This window comes from Salvelinus alpinus, chromosome 11, assembly GCF_045679555.1.
Source record: "Salvelinus alpinus chromosome 11, SLU_Salpinus.1, whole genome shotgun sequence".
NCBI lineage: Eukaryota > Metazoa > Chordata > Actinopteri > Salmoniformes > Salmonidae > Salvelinus > Salvelinus alpinus.
In genome coordinates, this window is record NC_092096.1 from 46436716 (window position 1) to 46454948 (window position 18233).

Sequence of the window (18233 nt, forward strand, 5' to 3'; positions counted from 1 at the left end):
CTGGTTATCAGAGGGGGGAAAGGAGAAGATTAATTGTGTGTCGTCTGCATAGCAATGATAGGAGAGACCATGTGAGGATATGACAGAGCCAAGTGACTTGGTGTATAGCGAGAATAGGAGAGGGCCTAGAACAGAGCCCTGGGGGACACCAGTGGTGAGAGCACGTGGTGCGGAGACAGATTCTCGCCACGCCACCTGGTAGGAGCGACCTGTCAGGTAGGACGCAATCCAAGCGTGGGCCGCGCCGGAGATGCCCAGCTCGGAGAGGGTGGAGAGGAGGATCTGATGGTTCACAGTATCAAAGGCAGCCGATAGGTCTAGAAGGATGAGAGCAGAGGAGAGAGAGTTAGCTTTAGCAGTGCGGAGCGCCTCCGTGACACAGAGAAGAGCAGTCTCAGTTGAATGACTAGTCTTGAAACCTGACTGATTTGGATCAAGAAGGTCATTCTGAGAGAGATAGCAGGAGAGCTGGCCAAGGACGGCACGTTCAAGAGTTTTGGAGAGAAAAGAAAGAAGGGATACTGGTCTGTAGTTGTTGACATCGGAGGGATCGAGTGTAGGTTTTTTCAGAAGGGGTGCAACTCTCGCTCTCTTGAAGACGGAAGGGACGTAGCCAGCGGTCAAGGATGAGTTGATGAGCGAGGTGAGGTAAGGGAGAAGGTCTCCGGAAATGGTCTGGAGAAGAGAGGAGGGGATAGGGTCAAGCGGGCAGGTTGTTGGGCGGCCGGCCGTCACAAGACGCGAGATTTCATCTGGAGAGAGAGGGGAGAAAGAGGTCAAAGCACAGGGTAGGGCAGTGTGAGCAGAACCAGCGGTGTCGTTTGACTTAGCAAACGAGGATCGGATGTCGTCGACCTTCTTTTCAAAATGGTTGACGAAGTCATCAGCAGAGAGGGAGGAGGGGGGAGGAGGGGGAGGAGGATTCAGGAGGGAGGAGAAGGTGGCAAAGAGCTTCCTAGGGTTAGAGGCAGATGCTTGGAATTTAGAGTGGTAGAAATTGGCTTTAGCAGCAGAGACAGAAGAGGAGAATGTAGAGAGGAGGGAGTGAAAGGATGCCAGGTCCGCAGGGAGGCGAGTTTTCCTCCATTTCCGCTCGGCTGCCCGGAGCCCTGTTCTGTTCTGTTCTTCATGAAAAGTACCACTACCTTGGCTTAGAAAAATCACAAACATTTGTGATTTACAAGTCAATTTTGTTTTCAAACTTGTATAAATACTTTCTTGTTATCCATATTTTGAGGCTTGATTTGAATTGAGTTATTTTTGACTCAATTGCTGTTCACAAATAATTTGCTCTAATTTAATGGTGTGATAAAAAAAAATGTCTGTCATTTAATTTAAAACCTTTGTAACATTTTGTATTACGATGGTGCTGTGTCTTCAGTTAACATGCAGCTGATTCTTATTTTTTATCTTTGTTAAATGTATTAAGGGTCATTTGGTTGTAATACATTATCAAGTTACACAAATACATTTAAAGGCTGTCATAAACTGGGTGTTTCAACAGCCGTGGTATATCAGACCGTATACCATGGGTATGACAAAACATTTATTTTTACTGTTCTAATTACATGGTAACCAGTTTATAATAGCAATAAGGCACCTCAGGGGTTTGTGGTATATGGCCAATATACCACGTCTAAGGGCTGTATCCAGGCACTCCTAATACCTTTTTTTGCACTGTTGGTTAGCGCCTGTAAGTAAGCATTTCACTGTAAGGTCTACACCTGTTGTATTCGGCGCACGTGACAATTAAACGTTGATTTGATTTGATTACGTTGCGCATAAGAACAGCCCTTAGCCGTGGTATTTTGGCCATATACAGTGAGGGAAAAAAGTATTTGATCCCCTGCTGATTTTGTACGTTTGCCCACTGACAAAGAAATGATCAGTCTATAATTTTAATGGTAGGTTTATTTGAACAGTGAGAGACAGAATATCAACAAAAAAATCCAGAAAAACGCTTGTCAAAAATGTTATGAATTGATTTGCATTTTAATGAGGGAAATAAGTATTTGACCCCTCTGCAAAACATGACTTAGTACTTGGTGGCAAAACCCTTGTTGGCAATCACAGAGGTCAGACATTTCTTGTAGTTGGCCACCAGGTTTGCACACATCTCAGGAGGGATTTTGTCCCACTCCTCTTTGCAGATCTTCTTCAAGTCATTAAGGTTTCGAGGCTGACGTTTGGCAACTCGAACCTTCAGCTCCCTCCACAGATTTTCTATGGGATTAAGGTCTGGAGACTGGCTAGGCCACTCCAGGACCTTAATGTGCTTCTTCTTGAGCCACTCCTTTGTTGCCTTGGCCGTGTGTTTTGGGTCATTGTCATGCTGGAATACCCATCCACGACCCATTTTCAATACCCTGGCTGAGGGAAGGAGGTTTTCACCCAAGATTTGACGGTACATGGCCCCGTCCATCGTCCCTTTGATGCGGTGAAGTTGTCCTGTCCCTTTAGCAGAAAAACACCCCCAAAGCATAATGTTTCCACCTCCATGTTTGACGGTGGGGATGGTTTCTTGGGGTCATAGGCAGCATTCCTCCTCCTCCAAACACGGCAAGTTGGGTTGATGCCAAAGAACTCCATTTTGGTCTCATCTGACCACCACGTTCACCCAGTTGTCCTCTGAGTCATTCAGATGTTCATTGGCAAACTTCAGACGGGCATGTATATGTGCTTTCTTGAGCAGGGGGACCTTGCGGGCGCTGCAGGATTTCAGTCCTTCACGGCATAGTGTGTTACCAATTGTTTTCTTGATGACTATGGTCCCAGCTGCCTTGAGATCATTGACAAGATCCTCCTGTGTAGTTCTGGGCTGATTCCTCACCGTTCTCATGATCATTGCAACTCCACGAGGTGAGATCTTGCATGGAGCCCCAGGCTGAGGGAGATTGACAGTTCTTTTGTGTTTCTTCCATTTGCGAATAATCACAGAAACTGTTGTCACCTTCTCACCAAGCTGCTTGGCGATGGTCTTGTAGCCCATTCCAGCCTTGTGTAGGTCTACAATCTTGTCCCTGACATCCTTGGAGAGCTCTTTGGTCTTGGCCATGGTGGAGAGTTTGGAATCTGATTGATTGATTGCTTCTGTGGACAGGTATCTTTTATACAGGTAAGAAACTGAGATTAGGAGCACTCCCTTAAAGAGTGTGCTCCTAGTCTCCGTTCGTTACCTGTATGAAAGACACCTAGGAGCCAGAAATCTTTTTGATTGAGAAGGGGTCAAATACTTATTTCCCTCATTAAAATGCAAATCAATTTATAACATTTTTGACATGCATTTTTCTGGATATTTTTGTTGTTATTCTGTCTCTCACTGTTCAAATAAACCTACCATTAAAATTATAGACTGATAATTTCTTTGTCAGTGGGCAAACGTACAAAATCAGCAGGGGATCAAATACTTTTTTCCCTCACTGTACCACACCCCCTCGGGCCTTATTGCTTAAATATAGGGGGATCGTCACATAGTTGATACAAACTTTTTTAACCCACCAAGTACCAGGCATCCACTTTTCAACACCCAGATTTATTTTAATTTATATACTGACATTTCCTATAACATCCTCCTTACACTGTAGCCTATTGACCTCAGTGCAATAACGCAATCTAATAGAAGCCGGAAAAATACAAATACAACTTCAATTGAACATAGTTATCTAACAAATTAAATGTCATTTATGTTGTTGTTATTTGTCTATTCTGTATTTGTATCACAGATTGTTTTGCAAATGTACTACTTATTTAAATGTGCTATCAGATTATGAATTATTCTGCACACATTATCTCAAAACCATTTCATATGAATGTACTGTTGGAGCCAAATAAATGCAGTCTTTCAAATAACCTTTTAGTTTTCATTTACAGGACTTTCTTTTAAAGTCACTTCTGCCACTTCTTCTCTGAATATTAGGACTTCAACGGCTCTTCTTCTACGTCAGGGATTGGCAAGTGGGGCCACCCCCTTGTTGGCACGCAGATCAATTCCCCCCACCAAAAAATATATATCGCTGCAAGCAGCAAAGCAGGGGTGCCGCCATCAGAAAATATTTGACAAATTGCCCTAGGAAGAGTTGTTCTGTAATGTTTACCACGCTTGCCAAATATCAAAACTGAAAATCAAACCGATGCAAATCATTCAATGTAATATGCTTTTGATGTATACTGAACACAAATATTAACACAACCTGCAACAGTTTCAAAGATTTTACTGAGTTCATATGAGGAAATCAGTCAATTGAAATAAATTAATTACGCCCTAATCTATGGATTTCACATGACTGGGAATACAGATATGCATCTTTTGGTCAGATACTTAAAAAAAAAAAAATGGGCCTCACAATGGGCCTCAGGATCTCATCACGGTATTTCTGTGCATTCAAATTGCCATCGATAAAATGCAATTCTGTTCATTGTCCGTAGTTTATGCCTGTCCGTAGTTTATGCCTGCCCATACCATAACTCCAATGCCACCATGGGGCACTCTGTAAACAACATTGACAACAGCCAACAGCTGGTCTGGGGTTGTAAGGCCAGTTGGACGTATTGCCAAATTCTCTTAAATGATGTTGGAGGCAGCTTATGGTAGAGAAATGAACATTCAATTCTCTGGCAACAGCTCTGGTGGAAATTCCTGCAGTCAGCATGTCAATTGCACGATCCCTTAAAACTTGAGACTTCTGTGGCATTGTGTTGTGGTCTTTTATTGTCCCCAGCACAAGGTGCACTTGTGTAAAGATCATGCTACTTAATTTGCATCTTGATATGCCACACTTGTCAAGTGGATGGATTATCTTGGCAAAGGAGAAATACTCACTAACAGGTATGTAAACAAATTTGTGCAAAAACAAGAAATACCCATTCTGTCCGTAAGGAATGTTTATGGGATCTTTAATTTCAGCTCATGAAACATGGGACCAACACTTTACATTTATATTTTTGTTCAGTATATTTTGGACCATTTTCAATGATATTGACTACTTTAAAACTTATTTTTCTATAGGACCGGCACCAAATTTGGCATATGTGACCCGATTCAGGAAACTAGGCTTATGTCGCAAGTCACGACTTCTAAGGAGAGTTTGAACGTAAAACATATTTTTTTGAACTTGTGAAATTTCATGTGCCTTAATAACAAACTCATAGCAACCTTCCCAATAGCCATGATTGGCTGAGATAATGAGTGGGCTGGACATGCCGAGAGAGGAGTTTGGATTGGTTTGCCATAAATCTCGTCAATCTGTGTTGGTAATCCTGTTAAATGCGGCTTTTTTTAAAGGTATTGTGTAGTGGAGCTGTATAGGTGTGGCTCTCCACTTTCTGAGGGATCAAGTTTTGAAATCAGTGGAATTTGAGTATGATAGCTAAAGAGATGGAAGAAACAACTGTCTCCGGATTACATCTTCAAACTAAGGGCAACCGTGGCATGGCATTCCTGACATGCACGATGATGTATACAGGTAAGATAGTCTAGCATTAGCTAGCTAATGTTATTTTTTCAGATGTTATTATTTGTTTCACAGAGCAGTTTGCTGTTGTAGTTAGAGCCTAATGTTAGCTAGCTAACATTGAGCATGGTTGGTTAGCTCCCAGCACTGTGGCATTGTTGGCACTGTCCATTGTTGTTTAACTAGCTAACGTTAGCTAACGTTATGTGACGTGTGTAAACTTACACTTTGTTTACCTAGCTAGGTACATTGTTTACCTAGCTAGCAAGCTTTATGTCTTAAGCTAAAGTGTACTGTTAGCTAGCTCGTTAATGTTAGATGGCTGGCTCCCTAGCTGACGTTATTATTCGTTTCCCAGAGCCATGTGCTGTTCTAGTTAGAGCCTAATTTTAGCTAGCTAACATTAAACTTTAAAAAATGTAACCTTTATTTAACTAGTCAAGTCAGTTAAGAATAAATTCTTATTTACAATGCCGGCCTACCGAGGAACAGTGGGTTAACTGACTTGTTCAGGGGCAGAATTACGCATTTTTACCTTGCCAGCTCAGGGATTCGATCTAGCAACCTTTCAGTTACTGGCCCAATGCTCTAACCACTAGGCTACCTGCCGCTAACCAATCATGGTTGGTTAGCTCCCAGCACTGGCATTGTTGGCACTGTTTATTAGCTAACTAGCTGACGTTGGCTGGCTGGCTTGTTAGCTAATGTTATGTGACGTGTGTGAACTTATACTTTACCTACATTGTTTACCTAGCTAGCAAGCTACATGTCATAAGTCAAAGTATACTTTTAGCTTGCTAGCTAGCTAATGTTAGCTGGCTGGATCCCTAGCTGACGTTATATTATTCGTTTCCCAGAGCCGTCTGCTGTTCGAGTTAGAGCCTAATGCTAGCTAACATTGAACATGGTTGGTTCAACAATTCCCAGCACTGTGGCATTGTTGGCACTGTTTATTGTTTATCTAGCTAAAGTTGGCTGGCTGGCTTGTTAGCTAACGTTTTGTGACGTGTGTGTGGCCGGTGTCAGTAAAAGTCTGCAAAAAAGCGTAATGAAATTGTTGCCAGCAGAGCTAGTTAGGCTGTTTTCATGTAACCCAGAGGTAAAGAAATCATCGGCCAGAGCGTCAAGTGTGTGCTTCGAGAACGAAATGAAATAGATGGGGCTAAAGCTTAGGGTGAGGATGTGAACGATGCTAAGTGGGTGTAGACAAAGAAGAGCTCTTCACTAGATAGCAAAACATTCAAAGGCGATCAAGTTGATCAACTTTCAAAGCAGAATTACTTTCCCATTGTTCCTCAAATGCAGTGCATGATATACCATTTCAGAGTCTCTACTTTTATATAATGTAAAAAACACAATTTCAAATTTTGCTACATAAGACCGAATCCAGGTGGTGAATCACATATAGCACCTGTAGATGCATACCGTCAAACAAAAATAATTTAAACTGAATTTCACTTTGGGCCCCCAAAAGGCTAGGTCCGGCTCTGACTGGATGTGTGGGTATACAGACCCACAAGGCTTGACCCCCTGAACTCAGATTTTTTGTAGCCCCCTCCCGCATCAACGTTGCCCATCCCTGTTCTTTGTGATTTAGTTTTACCATTGTTTTTTTATATATATATTTTTTTAAGGGGTTGATCAGCTTAATATTGCGGAAAGAATGTTGCTTCCATCAATGTAATTGTCTGCATCATTTCCAATCCCCCATATATTTTTTGGGTAAATATATATATCCATACACGCATGCATACATATACACATATATACATACACATACCTATATAGACATACATACTTTTTTAAAGAATATACCTTGGAGTAAACTAATAAACACTTTGGCTTTTACCTTCAATTTATACATCTTATACACATTTTACAGACACAGTCTACTTTACAATAGTTCTCTCTTGTTTGTTCTTAGTCCTTCCTCTATTTCTCTGTGCTATTTCACAAAAGTTCCGAACCTATATACATTTTTACAGTTTTACCATTGTTAGTGTAGGCTACTCTGAAACAACATCACAATTTTTGAGTTTCGATTATTAATTACGAGTCACCAGCTCTGACTTGCGGTCAGTATCATTGCATCACCATTTTCACAGCAGCAATGGAAATGTGTCTAGAGGGCAGTATTGGGCTTCAAATTCGCGTGCGTGTGTGTGTCCGTTTGTGTGCCTGTGTGTGCCTAAGGGGCTCCGGTTTCAAAGACTGTCAAAGAGGAGCTGAAAAATCAACAACTGATAATTGTTTGAATTAAACATCAGGATGGCAGAATAATTTTTTGATAAGAAAAAGACTATTGATCTTAGGAAGAAGCACATTGGGTATGACATTGATTGACATTGATTTTCTTAATAGCCTACTGTATGCTATTGTGTTTATCTGCATTCTGCACAAATACTTCAGTTTTTGCCCTGCTCATTTAGAATATAAGTATTTTTAATTTAATTACACTCAAGTTATATCAAAGGGACTTTTTATTTCTGAGCATTCACATCATGCCAAAATAAATATGCATACTTTTTATTGAATGCATACATACCATAATTAATGCCTGACAGGGAGTGCTGAGTGCTTTCTCAAATCAAGACAAGTAGCCTATCAACCCTCACACAATAACTTGAGATAAATCTCATCTCTAATCTCATAAACCAGAAGTGAAAGAATGTAGCCTAACTGAGATGTGAGACTTTATTTAAGTCCCCTACTTTTCAACACAATAATTATATTTTAGTTATAGATTTATGGAGTCTTTATATGTTTTCTATTAGCAACGGTGATGATAAACGTATATAAGCTAACAGAAGGCAGCCCTAAGGATAGTGGTATGCATTCGTTTGAGACCCACATAAGTAACCTTACTCATTTTACTCAATTGCATTTCAATTAATTTTTTTATATAAAACAAGTCCTTTCACCTGTCTTTGTGCTTGCCTCCACCCCCCTCCAGGTGTTGCCATTCTTCCCCATTATCGCCAGTGTATTTATACCTTAGTTCTGTGTTTGTCTGTTGCCAGTTTGTTTTGTTTCGTGAAACCTACCAGCAGTTTCCCCCTTGCGCCTGTCTGTTTTAGTTCACGTTTTCTAGTTTTTCCCAGTGTTGACCATTCTGCCTACGCTGACCCTGCCTGCCGTTCTGTACCTTACCACACTGGATTATTGACCCCTGCCTGCTCTGGCCCTGAGACTGCCTGCCGTTCTGGACCTTTTGCACCCTATCTGGATTACTGACCTCTGCCTGCCCTTGACCTGTCATTTTGCCTGCCCCTGTACTAATAATAAACTTGTGTTACTTCGACACTGTCTGCATCTGGGTCTTACCTGAAACGTGATAGTATGAACTGGCCATGACTGACCCACCAGACTCGGACCAGCTCGGCAAAGCCATCTCCTCCCAAGGAGCCACCATTGGAAGGCACAAGGAGTTGCTTCGTGGTCTTATGGAAGGGTTCCAGACCTTGGCCGAACGCCATGACAAAGCATTGAACACATTGCAGGAGCAATTCCGTGGGTTGTCTGTCAGGCAGACTACCACAACATTTACATTTACATTTAAGTCATTTAGCAGACGCTCTTATCCAGAGCGACTTACAAATTGGTGCATTCACCTTATGATATCCAGTGGAACAACCACTTTACAACAGTGCATCTAACTCTTTTAAGGGGGGGGGGGGTTAGAAGGATTACTTTATCCTATCCTAGGTATTCCTTAAAGAGGTGGGGTTTCAGGTGTCTCCGGAAGGTGGTGATTGACTCCGCCGACCTGGCGTCGTGAGGGAGTCTGTTCCACCATTGGGGTGCCAGAGCAGCGAACAGCCTTGACTGGGCTGAGCGGGAACTGTACTTCCTCAGAGGTAGGGAGGCGAGCAGGCCAGAGGTGGATGAACGCAGTGCCCTTGTTTGGGTGTAGGGCCTGATCAGAGCCTGAAGGTACGGAGGTGCCGTTCCCCTCACAGCTCCGTAGGCAAGCACAACATTAACCTCCCAGCCCCTCAGTAACCAGGCTGTTAGCAGCGCCGCCTCCCCGGTCACCCCAGTTCCGCGGGAACCCGCTTACCTCCCCGGAACGCTTCGATGGAGAGTCGGGCACCTGTCTGGCATTTCTCGCTTAGTGTTCCCTCATCATTGAGTTGCAACCCTCCTCCTTCCCCTCGGACAGCTCTAAGATAGTGTACCTCATCACGCTGATGTCCGGGAGGGCTCTCACCTGGGCTACGGCAGTATGGAAACAACAGTCGGCCGTATGCTTCAGTCTGGAGGAGTTTGTGGCGGAGGTAAAGAAAGTTTTCGATGCTCCATTGTCCAGGAGAGAGGCTACCTGGAAGTTACTTCAGCAAGACTCCCGCAGTGTGGCAGACTATAATGTGGATTTCCGCATGTTGGCAGCTGAGAGTGCCTGGAACCTGGAAGTGCTGTTCGACATGTTCCTGCATGGAGTATCGAGGAAGTAAAGGATGAGCTTGCAGCCTGGGAACTACCGACAGATCTCGACTTGCTCATCGCCTTGACCATTTGGATCGATGGGCGTACTACGGGAACAAAGGAAGGAGAAGAGATTTGATTTCACTCGCCCGTCCAAGGATTCGACCACGCCCCCAAGGCATCCTGGAAGTCCCCGACGGCTCCGTTGCCGAGAGAACTCGAGGCTACACGAGTTCCCCCAAGTCTCCAAAGACTGCCGATTCACCTCTTCCTGAGCCTATGCAACTAGAACGAGCTAAGCTGTCTCCAGCTGAACGGCTATACAGGCTTCACACTAAGAGCATTGCGGTCATTTGTCTCCACCTGTCCACTAAAAAAACAGGCTCACCAGTAGGAGCGAGTACTCTGGTGGGCCATACGGAGAATTTTTCCTCTCCCCTTACTCGCACCCCTTTTCATGCCATTTTGATGTGGGGGAACCAGTCGAAATCTCTCCAGGTACTCATCGACTCTGAGGCTGATGAGAGCTTTATGGACGCTACCCTGGCATCCGAGCTGGACATCCCCACTCAGTCCCCCTCCATTCCCATGGATGTTAGTGCACTGGATGGGCGCGCTATAGGCCTGGTCACCCACAATACCACCCCCATCAACCGACGTGTGTCAGGGAACCACAGCGAGATGATCCAATTTCTGCTTATTAAGTCTCCTCAGGTTCCTGTGGTATTGTGATTCTCCTGGCTCCAGCAACACAATCCCCTCATTGACTGGTCTGCTGGTGCCATCATGGGCTGGAGGCAGTTCTGCCACGCCCATTGCCTGAAGATAGCGCAGCCTGCCACGGGAAGTCTTCCTGGGGGCTTGGAAGTTGCCCCGGACCTCTCCACCATTCCGGCGGAGTACCAGGGCCTCCGGGAGGTGTTCAGTTAGGCCTGGGCCACTTCGTTTCCGCTGCACCGACCATATGACTGTGCGATTGACCTTCTCCCAGGTACCACTCCACCCCGGGGATGACTGTACTCTCTGTCGGGTCCGGAGACCAAAGTTATGGAGACCTACATTGAGGACTCCCTAGCTGCAGGGTTCATCCTTCCTTCTGCCTCCCCCGCCAGCGCAAGGACAAAACCCTGCGCCCCTGCATCGACTAACTGGGTCTCAACAAAATCACAATGAAGAACCGCTACCCATTACCCCTCGTCTCCTTAGCATTCGAGCCAATCCATGGTGCCACCGTGTTCTCCAAGCTTGACCTACACAATGCCTACCACCTGGTGCGGATACGGGAACGGGATGAGTGGAAGACTGCCTTCAACATGGCCAGCGGTCCCTATGAGTATCTGGTCATGCCATTTGGCCTTACCAACGCCCCTGCTGTGTTCTAGGCTCTGGTTAATGATGTTCATACCCCTTAGTATAGGGTGTCCAATCAAAAAGGTACATTTTGACTAATCAGTAAAATATGGTAATTGTGTAGATAATCCTCTAAGAAAACCAATGGTCCAAACCCCATGTCTCTATCAAAGGGTGTGTTCATAAATTCACATTTGATTTTATCTTTATTTAACTAGGCAAGTCAGTTAACTTCACTGCGCTACGGATCCCTGTGACTGGATATCTGTACTTTCTTCTTTGTTTGTCCATTTACAAAACACCTAGGCTAGTTCAGTTTTCAAGTAGGGATATTTGCCCTGCAAATATTTTTTAGGACTAATATGTTTCATCGGTGTGGGATCCACTGTCTCTGCACTGTTTTGAATCTGTCATGGTTCCCTGTGATTTTATTGTAATCAGGTTCTATGTAATGTGGACTGAGTGACTTATCTCTATAGTACTGTAGAAAAACCCGGTTCTATCCCCGTATACAGGTAGTAGAACCTAACATAGGATGATATACCCAACGCAGTTCTATTTTCTCTAACCCCTCTTCTTCTTTAATTTCACTACATTTATTCACTAACCACGCTACTGTAAATGGTTCCACGTATGTGTGGTAAATAACCACAACTGGTTTCAATTGTATTTTAACTTCAGTACGGGGGTCTCCCTGTCTCCTGTCATGGATGTAATGGAAGAGTAAACTCACAACATGTCTTTCCCAATACGCAATTCTCAAATGTATCCCTTCTTGTACTAGTTTTAAAGACTTGTTGTCTATACCAGTCTAGATTTATTTCAGGACAAAGACATTCTTGATATTGACTAGCATATATCCATTCACTGTTATCAAATACACTCAACTCATACAACAGTTGTCCCACACCAAATATATAATCCCACCAACTATACATATATCAAAACAAAACCAATGCATTCTCTCAGGTAAGGTCACCATACATAAATCCAGTGTCTTCCCTCAGGTAAGAACACCATACATAAATCCAGTGTCTTCCCTCAGGTAAGAACACCATACATAAATCCAGTGCCTTCCCTCAGGTAAGAACACCATATACAAAAATTATTTAAAAACCCGTGCCTTCCCTCAGGTAAGGACACCATGCGCATATAACACTTTCAATCACTTGTCACCCAGTACCGACTTGGTTCATCCTAATTTGAGAATTTCTAACTATTACACCTGGGATTCTGTGTCATTTATCACATATATACAGCATATTACGGGCTTGTACATAAATCTAGGTATCGACTGTTCCTGTAATTATTACCATGAGTGAGGTGCCACTTACATTACTGGAATGAGTCATGAACCACAGTGCTTTTTCTCATTTCAGACTTTTGGTTTAACAGGCATCTGCTTACCTTATCATTTGATGTGCTCCACAGTGGGAAGCTCGCGAAATGGCAAGCTCGCCAAATGTTGGGTGGTCCTTTGCATGGGGTGATGTAAGTTTCCTTCAACAATCAGTCTTCCAGATAGATGACACAGACACAGGAACCTTGGTATAAAACTCTTTAGTAATAAAATGCAATTGCAGACAGAGATTCACATACAGAATACCTCAGTAGTCTATAGTAAAGATCTGTGTGGCGAAACAGGAGACAACACTCTTTATACTATTTGGTGTCGACAAACTACCGTCAATCATACCTTAACATTGTTGCATTGGATTAGATACAAAGTATCTAAGATGAGAAAAACATGTCTAGACTGTGGTTTCTCACTCTACTATCTCGGCCTTGAGGCTGCGTGACTATCATGCAGGTGCTTTAGTTCTCAGCCTGAGAACTAAAGCAGTCCATCTTCATTACCCAGTACTTTTCCATCATTGAGCATTGCAAGCATAGAAAGGTCATCACATATATACAGTAATCATGGCATTTCTGTAGCCCCACACCCCACACCCGACCCCCAGGGTAACCCCCAACACAACCTATTTTTAAAAGAGCACAGCATGCGAAAAACAGTAATCAGTCTAAAAAAGAAATAAACCTCGAGTAGTTCTTCCTTTAAAAGTTACTAGTTTATGCCGCGACCATTTGTGGAAGAGATGGAGATATTCTGTCATTGCACCACACTATCACATGGGGGAGTTAGAACGCTGATGTATTGGTAGTCTAAACTGTGGTAATTAATGGAGTCGTTTTTAGTCTGAGAGTTTCTCCTCTGGCACTGTAGTCCTACATCAGGCAACAACAACAAAAACTGTCGGTGGTCCTGGAGTTAAGAGAGAACTTGAGTAAATACAATGGGGGAATTTCACTTGACATGTGGACTGACATTTTTTTTTTTAAATAGGCACGGTGGGCTTTTGGTTTCTCTCCCTCTAAAAACAGAAATAAATAATTCTAAATAACAAACTGGCTTTATTTAAAAATTAGTAAGAATGCCTCACCCCCATGTTCAAGAATGGCCTTTTCCCCTTTATTCAGATTACAATTGCTCACTTTCAGTTATTTGAAATGACAATCTCCAATAGATTGTTATTTTTTAAACAAAGTGATTATTAGTATTATTATTATTAACCCTGCATTATAATTAGATAAAAGCCCCTAAGATATTCTCACAGATCAGATGTTCCCTAAAAAAAATGCCCCTTAATTTAGAATCCTCCAATCATATAAATGTAATTATTGGTGGAGAGTCACATCACTGGCGGAGTCAGGCAGCATTGGCGGAGTTTAAGAGGGCGAGGGACGAGATGGAGTCACAATCCATGCCAGGCAAACATGCAGATGATTATTTCAACTACATTTTAGATGCAACAAGTTAGATCGGTTTTAAATCAGGAGACCTACAGTGCCATGAAAAAGTATTCATCCCCCGTGGCGTTTTTCCTGTTGCATTACAACCTGTAATTTAGGTTGTAATGCAACATATAATGGACATACACAAAATAGTTAAAATTGGCGAAGTGAAATATAAAAAATAACTTTAAAAAAATTAAAAAAATGGAAAAGTGGTGAGTGCATACAGTTGAAGTCGGAAGTTTACATACACCTTAGCCAAATACATTTAAACTCAGTTTTTCACAGTTCCTGACATTTAATTATTGTAAAAAAAAAATCCCTGTCTTAGGTCAGTTAGGATCACCACTTTATTTTAAGAATGTGAAATGTCAGAATAATAGCAGAGAGGATTTATTTCAGCTTTTATTTCTTTCATCACATTCCCAGAAGTCAGAAGTTTACATACACTCAATTAGTATTTGGTAGCATTTCCTTTTAAATTACTTAACTTGTGTCAAACGTTTCAGGTAGCCTTCCACACGCTTCTCACAATAAGTTGGGTGAATTTTGTCCCATTCCTCCTGACAGAGCTGGTGTAAATGAGTCAGGTTTGTAGGCCTCCTTGCTCGCACATGCTTTTTCAGTTCTGCCCACAAATTTTATACAGGATTGAGGTCAGGGCTTTGTGATGGCCACTCCAATACCTTGACTTTGTTGTCCTTAAGACATTTTGCCACAACTTTGGAAGTATGCTTGGGGTCACTGTCGTGAAGCACGGTTGGGATGGTGTTCTTCGGCTTGCAAGCCTCCCCCTTTTTCCTCAAAACATAAAGATGGTCCTTATGGCCAAACAGCTCTCTTTTTGTTTCATCAGACCAGAGGACATTTCTCCAAAAAGTACAATATTTGTCTCCATGTGCAGTTGCAAACCGTAGTCTGGCTTTTTTATGGAGGTTTTGGAGCAGTGGCTTCTTCCTTGCTGAGCGGCCTTTCAGATTATGTCGATATAAGACACGTTTTACTGTGGATATAGATACTTTTGTACCCGTTTCCTCCAGCATCTTCACAAGTTCCTTTGCTGTTGTTCTGGGATTGATTTGCACTTTTTGCGTTCATCTCTAAGAGACAGAACGCGTCTCCTTTCTGAGCGGTATGACGGCTGCGGGGTACCATGGTGTTTATACTTGCGTACTATGGTATGTACAGATGAACGTGGTACCTTCAGGCGTTTGGAAATTGCTCCCAAGGATGAATCAGAATTGTGGAGGTCTACAATTCTTTTTTCTGAGGTCTTGGCTGAATTCTTTTGAAAGGAGGCACTGAGTTTGAAGGTAGGCCTTGAAATACATCCACAGGTACACCTCCAATTGACTCAAATGATGTCAATTAGCCTATCAGAAGCTTCTAAAGCCATGACATAATGTTCTGGAATTTTCCAAGCTGTTTAAAAGTCACAGTCAACTTAGTGTATGTAAACTTCTGACCCACTGGAATTGTGATACATTGAATTATAAGTGAAATAATCTGTCTGTTAACAATTGTTGGAAAAATGACTTGTGTCGTGCACAAAGTAGATGTCCTAACCGACTTGCCGAAATGACTCCAACCTAAGCGTATTTTAATGACTCCAACCTAAGCGTATGTAAATTCAGATTTCAACTGTATATATTCACCCCCTTTGCTATGAAGCCCCTAAATAAGATCTGGTGCAACCAATTACCTTCAGAAGTCACATAATTAGTTTAATAAAGTCCACATGTGTGCAATCTAAGTGTCACATGATCTGTCACATGATCTGAGTATATATACACCTGTTATGAAAGGTCCCAGAGTCTGCAACACCACTAAGCAAGGTGCACCACCAAGCAAGCAGGACCATGAAGACCAAGGAGCTTCCCAAACAGGTCAGGGACAAAGTTGTGGAGAAATAACAATCAAGGTTGGATTATATTTTAAAAAATATCAGAAGCTTTGAAAATCCCACGGAGCACCATTAAATCCATTATTAAATAATTGAAAGAATATGGCACCACAACAAACCTGCCAAGAGAGGGTGGCCCACCAATACTCACAGACCAGGCAAGGAGGGCATTAATCAGAGGCAACAAAGAGACCAAAGATAACCCTGATGGAGCTGCAAAGCTCCACAGCGGAGATTGGAGTATCTGTCCATAGGACCACTTTAAGCCATACAATCGACAGAGCTAGGCATTACAGAAGAGTGGCCAGAAAAAAGCCATTGCTTAAAGAAGAAAATAAGCAAACACGTTTGGTGTTCACCAAAAGGCATGTGGGAGACTCCCCAAAGATATGGAAGTAGGTACTCTGGTCAGATGAGACTAAAATTGAACATTTTGGCCATCAAGGAAAATGCCTGGCGCAAACCCAACACCTCTCATCACCCTGAGAACACCAGTGAACAGTGAAGCATTGTGGTGGCAGCATCATGCTGTGGGGATGTTTTTCATTGGCAGGGACTGGGAAACTGGTCAGAATTGAAGGAATGATGGATGGCGCTAAATACAGGGAAATTCTTGAGGGAAACCTGTTTCAGTCTTCCAGAGAATTGAGACTGGGACAGAGGTTGTTGGTCAATTTCTTCAACAAATGATCAGGTCTATATAAATATCAAACATACATTAGTAATGTAAAGGAAACCAGTTTTGTTTAAATATTAAAATACTCCTTTAGTAAATACAATTGTTGGCAGAAGTTGGTACAGAGTACAGTATAACAGTATATGATAGTTCTCCCCAAGTTCTGCAAAATGTCTAAGACATCCTGTAACTCAGAGCCTCTGAACATAGACGCCTTCTGATAGTGTCTGAAGGTCACAACACTCAAAAACAGGTTTTAACACACACACTCCTCTCCTGAAGAGGAGACCGTACAGTTTATCATAACAATGTATTAACCCTTTAAAAGGTATAAGGCCTTGGTTTAACCCTCTTCAAGGTTCACCTTCCAGCAGGACAATGACCCTGAGCATACTGCTAAAGCAACACTCGAGTGGCTTAAGGGGAAACATTTATATGTCTTGGAATGGCTTAGTCAAAGCCCAGACCTCAATCCAATTGAGAATCTGTGGTATGACTTAGATTGCTGTATACCAGCGGAACCGATCCAACTTGAAGGAGCTGGAGCAGTTTTGCCTTAAAGAATGGGCAAAAATCCCAGTGGCTAGATTTGCCAAGTTTATAGAGACATACCCAAAGAGACTTGCAGCTGTAATTGCTGCAAAAAGGTGGCTCTACAAAGTATTGACCTTGGGGAGTGAATAGTTATGCACGCTCAAGTTCTGTTTTTCTTGTTTGTTTCACAATAAAAAATATTTGGCATCTTCAAAGTGGTAGGCATGTTGTGTAAATGAAATGATACCAACCCCCCAAAAATCAATTTTTATTCCTGGTTGTAAGGCAACAAAATAGAATGCCAAGGGGGTGAATACCTTCGCAAGCCACTGTACATGTAGAGATGAAAAAAATATTTTTAGATATACTGTAGGCCTACCATAGTCTCACTAGTGTTGAGTAATGTGCTGTTAAAAGTGTTGGTTTTATTTCTTTAACATTTATTTTACTACATAAAGGTCTACTTACTCTGCTTGACCCAGTTTATGCCCTCATTTGCAATGCAAACCATAAAAAAACAAATTACAATGGGAATAAATGGAAGAGGCAAGTGGGCATGCCCACATGTTCAAACAATGTTACCAGGCTGGTAATAGAGTTGCAGATATAAGTTACTCATTTGTAATGGGGTAAAAACTGAATTTGTATTTATTAGGGATCCCAAAAAGTTACTTTCTGGGGTCCAAACACATTAAGGCACTTACATCACACAAAACAAAATATAAAACAGTAATCACATAACATTATTACATCACTACATATCTACAATACAAAATGTATTATACCACCATACAACAATGACATGCACCAAGAAACCTGAAAGAAAGCATAGTGAAACATTAAACAAAGTGTTTTTGGAAACAGGTTCAGTCAGATGTAGCTGTGATGGGATCAGCACCTTTGACAATTCTGCTGAGGTCAATGCTGACTGGTCATATTGAATTGGGTGTTGCCTCTTTCTCCCCCTTATTTGGTCAAACATATATTGAATTTCCACTCCTGACAGTACATAAATTATTTAACTATTTGGAGGTTTCTATGCAGCATCACAGTCAAAGGTAATTTGCGATTGGTTGGTTAGGTTTTGTTTACACAAGTTACC